The sequence below is a fragment of the Octopus bimaculoides genome, chromosome 26 (assembly GCF_046866305.1).
Source record: "Octopus bimaculoides isolate indiv1 chromosome 26, ASM4686630v1, whole genome shotgun sequence".
Classification (NCBI taxonomy): Eukaryota; Metazoa; Mollusca; class Cephalopoda; order Octopoda; family Octopodidae; genus Octopus; species Octopus bimaculoides.
In genome coordinates, this window is record NC_142953.1 from 11,813,505 (window position 1) to 11,824,614 (window position 11,110).

The following is an 11,110-nucleotide window of genomic DNA, read 5'->3' on the forward strand; positions in this document are numbered from 1 at the left end:
CATACATATATATATACATACATACATATATATAAATATATATATATAATACATACATACATATATATATATATATACATACATACATATATATATATATATACACATACATACATATATATATATATATACACATACATACATATATATATATATATACACATACATATATATATATACATACATACGTATATAATACATACATACATATATATACATACATACATACATACATATATATACATACATACATATATACATACATACATACATATATATACATACATACATACATATATATACATACATACATACATATATATACATACATACATATATACATACTACATACATATATATACATACATACATACATATATATACATACATACATACATACATACATACATATACATACATACATACATACATACATACATACATACATACATACATACATATATATATATATAGGTATAGAAGGTTAGTTGAGTTAGAGGTCAAAATAACCGTCTAAAGGATAAAAGTATCCATTATACTACCGGTATATTATCTATATTTAAACATGGAAAATCTGTTATGCTCATAAATTATAGGTAAAGACAAAAATAAACAAGAGTTTATCAGGAATCAAAATTTAAAGAAAACAGAAAATGGGGATAACATTGCTGAACAACAATTGATTCACATCAATTGTTATTGATTTACAAAAAGACTGCATCTCCTCTAACAGCTGTTTCTGCTGCCAATGTTCTTTGGAATTACCAGTATGATGCTAAGAGAATATTTATCGTAGTTGGTAATAAAACCAATTTGAATGATGGAGCTTCATCAGAGTGGAAAATAAATAGATAAATTAAAAAGAAGAGACAAGAAAAGAAGGAGGAAGGTTGAATATTGTGAGAGTCATTAGACGATAAGTAAATGACCAAAATTTAAAATGAAAGGGGTATTTGATGGGATATTCCTATGTATAGGTTAGAAAAATAGTAGCTATTTACGCAAATAGGATAAGTCAAAAGAGATGTAAAAATACAATAAGCTGTTAGTAGTAATAATTATGTTTATAGTACTAAGTAATAGTATTTATCATAGTAAATTGCTTATCGTTTTAATATAATTTTTCACTTACTACTAGTAAGCATTTCAGTCAATCGACCTATTGTCTAAGGTAGGTAGACCAGTTATATTTAGTGATGGCTCCTAGCTTTCGTTAGGAGTGGTCCACGTAACCATTCATGGTGCAGAGGCTGGGAGTCTATTTTAGTTCGGGTGTGTATCGTCATCACACCTCACTTAGTTGCAAACACGTCATAATAGATGCAATAGAATGCTGTATCACCAACAATATTTCTCTAAGACATCACCCAGTAATCTATCAAGTCCATTTACACATTTCTCATTACATACTGCTGTTATGTCTTCCCTCCCTCATTTTATGCCTTCATCGTGGAAGGGTAGATTTGCTAGTAATAATAATAATAATCCTTTCTATTATAAGTTCAAGGCCTCATATTTGGGGAAAGGGATTAAGTCGATTACATCGACCCCAGTGCTAGACAGGTACTTAATTTATCGACCCCGAAAGGATGAAAAGCAAAGTCGACATCGGTGGAATTTGAACTCAGAACGTAAAAGGCGGACGAAATACCGCTAAGCATTTCGCCCGGTGTGCTAACGATTCTGCCATCTCGCCGCCTTAATAATAATGATAATAATATTGATATCAAATTTCTTGCCACAAGAGCAGCTTTGAGGAGGGGGATTAAGTCAGCTACATCGACCCAGTACATTACTGGTACTTATTTAATCGACCTCGAAATGATGAAAGACAAAGTCGACTTCGGCGGAATTTGAACTCGGAACGTAAAAGACGGACGAAATACCGCTAAGCATTTCACCTTGCGTGCTAACGATTCTGCCAGCTCGCCGCCTTAATAATAATAATAATGGTGGAAGCCATAATAACATAGAAAATAGTCCTTTGTACGATAGGCCTGAAATTGCGGGGAGGGCGATAGTCGCTTACATCGACTCCAAGTACTCAACTGGAATAACAGAAAATAATAGCAATAGTATTAATAATGAAAATAACCAAGTACAACTACCTCAGTAATAATAATATGAGGATCATAAAGGAAGTTGATGATGAAGGCGGCGAAGAACTGAAGATTATGATGATGATGATATTTGACAAAGAAAAGAAAGAAAAGCAACAAGAAAGATAAGTAGCAGTAACAGTAGGAGTTGGGGGAGGAAAAGAAGAAGAGGTAGACAACAGGAGGAGGAGAAGAAGACAAAAGAAGGGCCAAGAAGAGGTAGACAACAGGAGGAGGAGAAGAAGACAAAAGAAGGGCCGCAGATAAGAGGAAATAGACACAGAAGAAAAAGAAGAGCAAAGAGGTTGATCAACCAATGTTGAGTGGTTGGACAAAAATTCACCCCAGTGTTTATTCGGTACGATATCTCTTCAGAGTTTTACTGCAAAAACGTAGAGCAAAGAAGGCAACCTCGACGACGAAGAAAACCGAGAAAATTGGGACGAAAATTTGGCAAAATGAGTTTGAAGGATATTTAAGGAGGAGGAGGTTAGTAAAGAAACACAAGAGGTCTACAAGTGCCAATTGTTATAAAGAGCAGATTCTATGGTAAGATCTGGGGTAAAAATTACCTCCCCCCCCCCAAATACAACTTTCTTGGCCCCATAATGTTTACCAGATTTTATCACTCTAAATAATCGTCCTAGATCTCATAAATAGAGGCAAGCTTTAATTTCTTTAGAAAAGGATTAACTGATAAAAGTATGAGAAAAGACCTCATTTTGTTGTTGGCTTTGGGTAAAAGGAAATACAAGAGGATCATTTAACTATGATTTTATTTTGTTCTTGGTTTGTGTTTGTGTGCGCACGTTACTGAATATGTGTGTGTGTGTGTCCACATTACATATACACTTTGCTCAGGCATTGCGATATTAATAACCTGGTGTAGAACTCAATATACGCGTGCTTGTGACCGAAGCGTCAGTGGCGTACAGAGCGGTAATAAGGAAACAGAGATGACAGAGAGATAAACGATTATCTGTTGACCTCCATTAACTTACATCGGTTTCCGCTATAAGATGTGGTGGACACATGGTTGAATGTCTCAATAACACCTTGCAGGTTCGTCAGAACATCAGTGTTCTTGTTTTCTCAAATGAATTATTATTAAGGTTTGAAGCTCTGATGAAATTGTAAGGCGTTACTCAGGCACTCAACTCGGTCGGTGCTTACGAAAGAATTACGAAAATAATATTCATCTTTCTAGAACGTTCGATCTAATACATGGAGCTTCATCAAAGTGAATACAAATGCGTAAAATGAAATAAACGAAGGGAAGAGGTAACAGGAAAGAACGGCCTCGAAAAGAGGCCAGGAGGCTCAATAAATTAAAATCATACTATCTTCCAGCGTAGAGCTTCGAAGTCAATAGGCAGAAGAGTGATCTAACAGTGGTCTAGGGAAATATTAACGTGTTATTTCTATATAAAGGGGGAACCTGGATGTTTGAAATGTAGTGAAATGCAGTTAGCACTAAAATAAGACAAGAATTACCAATATGTCTGGAAGGAAAATAGCACTTATTTTATCGTAAAAAGGGTTAGTTAATATTTATCCAAAAACAAAACTGTAGGGTTCTTAAAATAGTGTACTTACTGAAATATTGTAGAGAACACCTCCTGCTGTCCGTAATACAATTGACTAAAGTCTATCCATCACTACAATTGGTCAACTATATTTGAACCAAGGGCAAAAGTTAAAACCGTTTCAAGGGATATGTAAATAAAGAAAACGAACCAGTAAATAAAAGGTGTGGGAGAGAAGACTATGATATAAGCGGTACGAGGCCGCTTATGGCCTTCTGCAACTTCTCAACATAACAATGAAATAGTTAAATACTGTCAGTTAAATACTGTCAGTCAAAATGCTATAATCTTTTTTATAGTTAAGGCGAGACAACTAGTACAGGAGGTGCATAGGAATATAATAACCTACTAAAACAATGCTAGATTTTACATCCTAGATAGCAATTAAAATTCCAGGTGGTGGTAATAATGGACAAACAAATAAATGTGTACACGTACCTAAGAAAATCCATCCTATAGGTACACGAAGGGGCAAAAGCTTTTGCCCAAAATTTAAGGCCTTCTGCCTTTAGTGGAACGGATTATTATTAATATGGTAAACTGGCAAAATCGTTAGTACGGATCGCAAGATGCTAAGCGGCATTTTGTCCGTCTTTACGTTCTGAGTTCAAATTCTGCCGATGTCGACTTTGTATTTGATTCTTTCATGGTCGATAAAATAAATACTGGTTGAACACCGGGGTCGGTTGATGTAACCAACTGGCCCTCTCCCCACACAAACTTCATGCCTTGTGCCAAAATTTGAAACCCATATTTATGGTGATATCTGTGGACGGTGGAATAATGATTGTGGTGGTGGTGTTGGTTGATGAAGGTGATGAGGTTGAGGAGAAAAGATGAAGAGGATGACGGTGGTAAACATTTAAAAGTTTGTGATGAGGAGGCGTTACCTCGTAAACCCATAATAAAATACAAAAACACCCCACAAAAATAAACAAGCGATATAAATAAAATTGCAAAAAGGAATGCAAATAAAAATCAATATAAAATGAAGAGAGAATGTTCAACTTTTGGTATTTCGATATGTGTGTGTATGTGTGTGTGTGTGTGTGTACTTAGAGATTCCAAGCGAGTGTAAGGTACAAAATAGTATATATATTAAGGCACACACAAAACAAACACACTCTCGTGCACACATTCTTGTAGATGTAACGTTGATAATATACGATGAATATAATAACAGTCTGTACAACTCACATTTATGTGTCTGTGTGTGTGTATACACACACACACATGTACCATTGTACATAAATTTATATATATATATATATATATATATATATATATATATATAAACAATACACAAATTTATATATATGTGTATATATATATAACAATACACAAATTTATATATATATATATGTACCAACACACAGATTTATATATATATATATATATATATATACCAACATACATAAATTTATATATATAAATATATATATACACCAACGTACCTCTATATCTCGACATACATAGATTTATATATATATATATATATACATGCAGACACACCAATTTACATAGCTTTATATCTACGTGTACACACACACACACGCGTACATATATATATTTACATACACATGCATACACATACATATGTACAGATTTACGTAACCTATGTGTGTACACACGCACACACCCAGACGGTCTATAAAACTATACAAGTACGGCTTCATATCTTTGAACTGAAGAGATCACAAAATGGCGTTTACTTCCCCTTAAACACATTTTAGCCATAAAGCGATATTTACAGCTGTTGGATTACTTTACAGTCTGTCTCGATGTTTCAGTCATCTAGTCGGTGTCTGTGTATGTCTGTCTGTCTTTCTATCTCTTGTCTGTTTCCTTCAAATATATTACTAATATACACAAGAGTTCGACCAAGAAATACCATCTACATTTTCTTCGAACCATCACATTCGACTGTCGTTAGATTTAAGCGGGATCATGTAGTCAGCGTTATACAAGACGCGATGTTTGCGTTAGGCTCGTTCATTGATCAGTTTCTCCATTAAGGCTGACCTAGGGTTAAATAGCAATAACAACACATATGTGCTCGGATAGTTGAGAGAATCGAACTTGGAATAATTAATGCTTAGCTTTGGGTTCAGACTTCTGTATGTTTCTTGATATGCTTCATGTTGCAAAATGGCGATAGATTGGCGCAATCAGGGGTAGGATGGGCAAAAGTCTAGTGGAGTCATGGACAAACTTTTTCGAGAAGAGGCCGCACGAGATATAACTCCTCATGAGGCGAGCCGCACGAGGCTTAGCCCACCATCAGGCAGGCCACACGAGACACAGTTCTTCATCATAAGGCGGGCCGCACGAAACATAAGCTCATCATCAGAAAGGCCGCATGAGACAGCTCTTCATCAAGTGGGCCGCATGAGACACAGCTCATCATAAAGCGGGCCGCTGGAGGCATAACTCATTATGAGACAGGCCGCATGAGACAATTCTTTACCAGGCGAGCCGCACGAGACATAGCTCATTATCCGGCGGGCCGCACGTGACCTATCTCATCAGGCTTGTTGCAATGATTAGAACAAACAAGTTAATTTTTTTGCTAAGCGTGCAATTCAGAAAGTCCTGCGGGCCGCAGTTTGCCCATGACTGACCTTAGTGTTTATCGCTTGTCACATGAATTAAACGAGGGCAGAGTCCACTCGTTTCAGCTATGGAGTAATATTTTATTTCAAGTGACTCACTCGTCGTTCGAATCGCACAGTTGGATGGGAGTAGGGCAGTGTAACCGAATCTGAGAGACAAAGAGAGAGGGGGGGAGAGAGAGAGAGAGAAGAAAAAGAAATGATACCAGTACTTGACTAGTGTTTTCATTCATCGATCTTAGAAAGTTCAAAGTTAAAGTTGACCTCGGTGAGATTTGAACACAGATCATAAAGAGCCGTAACAGTTATTATGAAATATTTATCTGAAGCTCTAGCGATTCTGCCAATCCACAATCCACCAGCTGTTACGATCGACTAAATATCTAACCCTACCCAGTTATGTTCCTTTATGTTCTTGAGTTCCAATCTCATCAAAGTCAACTTTACCTGTCATCTTTTCAAATTCCATAAAATAAAGCAGCTGTGAAGTCTCTAATGCCAGCCGTTCCCTTGCCGAAAATTTTGTGGCCTTGTGACAATATTGCAAGTTAATATGTATTTTTTATGACATGTGAAGGTGGTTGGTGGTGGAATCTGTAGAGCTAAATGGGTAATGAAATAAATATTATATCCTGTATTTCGTTGCATCTTTCTTTTTTTAGCCGTTCTGAGTTCTGTAATATGGTCTATAAAAGTATACAAGTATGGTTTCATGTGTTCGAACTGAAGAGATCACAAAATGGCGTTTACTTTCTCTTAAAAATATTTTAGCCATAGAGCGATATTTATAGTTGCTATATTTCTTTACATTCTTATGGGAATAGAACGAAAGTTAGTAACAATGGTCAAACGGCGAAAACTGCGATGTTTTGGCCATGTTATTAGAGGTCATAACATCTGTGCTCCCATCCTGAGAGAGTTGAGTAGGCAGAAAGCAAGGTTGCAGGCGACAGAGACGGGGCGATCGGAGAATGTGGCCAGGGGTGAAGGGTTATGTCTGAGGACTTCTCTTCAGTGATGATGGTGGTCATACACATTTTCTATTGAGATCAAGCATTAATCGAATCCATCAATTTTCATTTCCCCACCACCATTTTCTCATGACTTGTGGCCTTATTTGAATTCATGTCTACGCCATGCTGGTTATCTCTACGTAAGCTCATTCTTAGAGAGTCCAAGAAGACAATTTACCACTAGAAATTAATAATATTCTTGCGACTGCTTTGTATCTAAATCGGTGTGCCCCTTCATCTGTCGGCGAAGCACCAATGTTGAGCGGGTGGACAAAAATCCACCACGCTCTTTAATCGATTCGATATCTCTTCACGTTCTCTGTGAAAATATTACCAGGGTAGAATGCGGTGACCTGGTAGTATCGCGACCACGCCGAGCAAAATGCTTAACGGCATTTTCGCCTGTCTTTACGCTCTAAGTTCAATTCCTACCGAGGCCGACTTTGGCTTTCTTTCTTCGGGGACGATAAAATAAGTACCAGTTGAATACTGGGGTCGAGGTAATCGACTTACCCCATCCCCCGAACTTGCTGGCCTCGTACCAACATTTGAAACCAATATCACCAGGATAGAATATAATTGTGATGTCTTGTGGATAAGACCACAGTGTGATTAGAGTTCCTATTGGTGTGTTCCTTTGTCGCAGACTATTCATAATTTAGCTGACGTATTTTGAAAAGCTTTCCAGTCAAGTCTATCCTGACAATATTCCTCTTTTGTTTCATCCTTTAGAATGTTTGCACCCCTTAGTATTTAAATCGTCGATATCAGGCCAAAATATCCTATAGATTGTATGTTCAAACTAGCCAGATCCAGCCTCTCACACAATATTATTCTAAAAGTAAACAATCACATCACTGAAATTTCAAAGCTACAATGTAATGAATAACTAATTCAAACGAATGCGAATAAAAAAAAAAAAGCATCACATTTGATAGAGTAACGTGAATACTAATAGGTTAAATTAGTAGTGGTGTAATATTTAGAAGTTTTAAAAACAGTAAGGTACAGTTTGAGAAAAAAAAAATGACTAAATTTTCAGTAGAAAGAGCAGCCACAAGAAGGATTTCTCATTGGATATATAGATAGATATTTAGATTCACAAGCAGACATTTAAGTTGATAGACAGATAGATAGATAGATAGACAGAGGAAGAGAAAGAGGGGGGGGAGTGCGGATTGAGAGGCAGCCGAGATAGGAGCCCAGCTGTAGCAATGTCTAATATGTAATGTTGGTTACTTGAAGTAAGTTATCAGTTTGGGATTATATCTATGGATTTAAAGAACATTTTATTTTCTTTATAGAAACGTTCACTCTTATCAATCGTTTACGTTGTTGCTTTACTTCCATTCAATTTATTGTTTTTTTTTATTTCAGCTTTTTATTTGCTATTTTTTTTTATTAGAAACAGTCAATATATGTGTGTGTGTATTAATATATATATGCATATATAAACACATGTACATGCATATATTTATGTATATGTATGTATGTATGTATGTATGTACGCGCGTGTGTATGTGTGTTTGCGTGTGTGTGACGTTTGTATAGTGTTTTGTGTATAAATATATGCGTGTGTATTACTCTACAAATCACGAGATAATGCTAAATGGGAACATTAGCGAACTGTGATAATGGCGGTGATTCTCACGATAGGGGTGATGATGGTAACGATGATGATGATCGCTAAAGTTAAAAAAAAAATTCCTTCCACCTCTAACTACATCCCTTTCCTTGTTTTTCATTTGCATCACACCCAGCAAATCCATAATACGGTTCTACTAACATCAGGAGGCCGACCATCAACACTAACACTCTCCACCACCATCACCACCACCACCATTATCATCATCACCAGCCAGATAAGACCACCACTACAAACCGTACTATTTCCCCCACCCGACTATGTGTTGACTACTAAAGCCCACACCATCAACTGATAAAACTGGATAATTTAAACCATTTGCTGTATCTTAATCATATAACACAGAAATGGAACTGTTACATGTATGTATGTATGTATGTATGCATAGATATACATATTATATATGTACACACGCACATATGTATATAAACACACGCGCGCGCACATGTATATACTCGCATACACGCGTGTACATATACAGGGTACTTATGTGAAGTAATTACATTGACATACATAGGACGTGTGCATGCACACACACACACACACACACACACACACACACACACATATATATGTACATGTATATATACACATGTATATATACATACACATGTATATACATACGTACACATACACACATATAGATACAAATACATACGTACACACACAAACACGCATATATATATATATATATATATATATATATATATATATTTATATATACACATATATATATACATACACACAACTCTAAATCATTCATCGCAGAGGAAAGCAGTGCACGATGGGAAGAAGAATTTTGAACTAAGTCGTAGGGAGCATAAACAGCTCAAGTGAGATACGTCTGAACCCAAAGCAAAGCATCGAGGTTTTGGTGTGAATTTTCCTGGCAATGTTGACGCACGGCGCAGTCTAACGTGTAACATACGTGGGTGTATCTGACTAAGTAAGGCAGGTCTTGGGAGGCATCAGAGGTGTGACACAACAGGGAAGTTATTAACTATGCATTATAAGGCATCTCTACTACAAGAGGCGCCAATCATTGCCATATCTGTACAAAAATGTGTAAGTCTCAAGCAAGACCTAAAATCTACATCCGTGCTGCATATGTTTTAAAGAACAACCAAGCGATAAAAATATTTGAAATCGAGTTCCAGCCACCATATGTGTATACGTTTACCTAACTAATTTTGAGCCAGATGCGTCGGGATGAAAGACGGAAGGCTGCTCAAATAGATATTTTATGGAGAAAAGGGCTCAGTATAAATCCAGGAAATGGTTTAAGAATGTCATAAAAGGGAACCTTAAAGATTTGGGGTTGATATGAATATATCTGAGGCATTGATTGAAAATCGTACACCATGAAGAGAGACCACCAAATACAAAAGTAGTGTCTTTGAGTAAAAGCGAATCGTATTTGCTGCTTTGAAACAGCCACTCCGTAAACAGGACCCAAGTACGATGTCTGCAGAAATTCATCAGGAAGTGAAGCCATGCGTGTAGAAAATTTTGGATTCATATCTGTGAAGCATTGGCTGAAAGTCGTACATCATGGAGTGAGACTACTGGCTACAGATGAGGGGATTTTGAGCAAAAACGAATGCAGCATGCTTCTTTGTTTGAAACCTTCACTTAGTAAGCGGTACTCAAGTGCAGTACCTATCGACACCCATCAGGAATTAAAGTGTAATGTGTGTGGAATATTTATTCTCCTGAGAGCTGGGTTTGTCAACCATCTAAAGTCACATGCGCCTGGGAGAAATCGAGCTGTTTGGAAAATGATTTTACCACCACACACACTGAAAACTAAACGGCGAAATAAATGTGACATCTGTGAACAATTCCTGCAGAACGAAAGATGGACTGAAAAACCATCTGTGAGGACAGGATTGGTGCAATATTCATTGAAAATATAGAAATCTTCCTACAAGAAATTGCGATCAGCATATATGTATGTCCGTCTGAGGTTAGTTTATACAAATGTGTTCTTGGCTAAATACTTGGGAGGAATTATGGACATACGTCTGTGAATTTCTCTCTCTGTCTTTCTCTCTCTCTCTCTACACACACACATGTATATACATAGTGTGTGTGCGCATACGCAAACAGAAGTATGTATGTAACTAGGTAGACATGTATATATGTGTAAATATGT